The following is a 1798-nucleotide window of genomic DNA, read 5'->3' as shown; positions in this document are numbered from 1 at the left end:
TGTGGCCTGAAGAGAACCAAGGGAGCTCAGGGCTCCTGCTGTCCCAGAGAGCATGGCCAGCTGGGCTGTCCACCAAGGCTAGTGCTTACCGCTAGTGGAGCTGGGTGAGGGGCCCACTGGGGCCTGCTGTACCATCCCCTCCACTTTTGTGTTTGTGGTCAAATGCGTTTTAAAAATTAGCTAAGACAATCTGAAGGAGAGGGGACATTCCTTTACCAGAAAATCAAGATTTTATTACAAATCTAGAATAACTAGAAGATAGATCAGACCAGAGTGCCAGGTGGGCACAATAGGGACAGCTCCGTGGGTCGCGGTGGCCAGGACAGCACCCAGGAGCCGATGCTGGGGCAGGGACGTGCCCTATGAAAAGAGGTGAAATGGGATCCCCTGCCAGTCAGGATGTAATAGGTTAAACTGTGGAAAACACAAGCCCCCAAAACTCAGTGGCCTCACACATTAAAAATGTATTTCTTGCTCATGTTACANTGTGGAACTCAGCTGTGGCTCTGTGGCTTCCTTTGGTCACAATAATGTAAGCAGAGTGGCATGTATCACTTGTGGCTCCCTGTGGTCTTGCCACCGCCTATGTGATTGTGGAGAGGTGTGTCTAGATGAAGTTCTTGTCCACATGGGCCCCTGAGAGGCTGCAGTGGACACAGCACCTCCCAGCCCATCCATGGGATGTACAGCGTGAGCAGGAAACAAGCGCTGCTGACCCAGGTGGCCGAGACATTGGAAGTTTTCTTGCTGCAGCACAATCTAGCTCATACTGTGACACTGCGGGGTAATGGCAAGGTAAGGTGACACCAAGGACCCTCAGCTTGTGCGTGGAGGTGACAAGGTGTTATGGTGGCAAGCTCAAGTCCATACTCTGAACCCCACACCATGGCACTGTGCCACGACCATCCGTGGCATTAGCCTCTGCACGTGGCAAGCAGGCAGTGTATGCGCCCAGACTAGTCATGTTATTAAACCATAGTATTTTATAATCCACCAACAGCATGAGAAAGGCTACTTCTCCACACCTTTGGCAATTCTGGGCATCTAAAACTTTTTAAATCTTGGAAACACAGGCCCCCTCCAAAAAAAAAAAATCACCCATATTTCCCTGTCGTACTTATATGATTTTTTAATGTTGAAATCTTTAATCTATCTGGAATATACACTGGTATAGTGAGTTAGGTATCTGGTTTTCTNGCCCAAAATTGCAAGAATAAAAAACAAAGAAACCCATCTTGGGCATTGTTATGGGTTGAACCGTGCCCGCCCCCCAAACTCTTATGTTGAAGTCCTAACACCCAACACCTCAGAACATCACTGTATTTGGAGATAGGGGTCTTTAAAGAAGTAATTAAGGTAAAATGAGGTCATTACGGTGGGCCCTGATCCAACATGACTGGTGTTGTTATAAGAAGAGATTGGGACAGACACACAGACTGAAGGATGAACATGTGGGGACAGAGCAAGAAAGTGGCCATCTGTAAGCCAAAGAGAGAGGCCCTGCCCACACCTTGATCTTGGACTTCCAGTCTCCAGAACTGAGACAATATGTTCTATGTTTAAGAGCCCAGCCTGTGGTACTTTGTCATGGTAGCCCCGGAATGTTGCTAGAGGTATCAATGCAGGTCCAGCCCTCCCTTCCTCAGTGGCAGCACTGCTCAATGTCGCCTCGAACAGCTGCCTACACATCTCAGTGCAGAGTGCCCCACCCCGTGGGAGGATGAAATGCTCTTGCCCTGTGGAACTCAGCTGTGGCTCTGTGGCTTCCTTTGGTCACAATAATGTAAGCAGAGTGGCA

Source organism: Galeopterus variegatus, unplaced genomic scaffold, assembly GCF_000696425.1.
Source record: "Galeopterus variegatus unplaced genomic scaffold, G_variegatus-3.0.2 Scaffold8525, whole genome shotgun sequence".
In the NCBI taxonomy this organism is placed as follows: domain Eukaryota; kingdom Metazoa; phylum Chordata; class Mammalia; order Dermoptera; family Cynocephalidae; genus Galeopterus; species Galeopterus variegatus.
Note: the sequence above shows the minus strand (reverse complement) of the source record.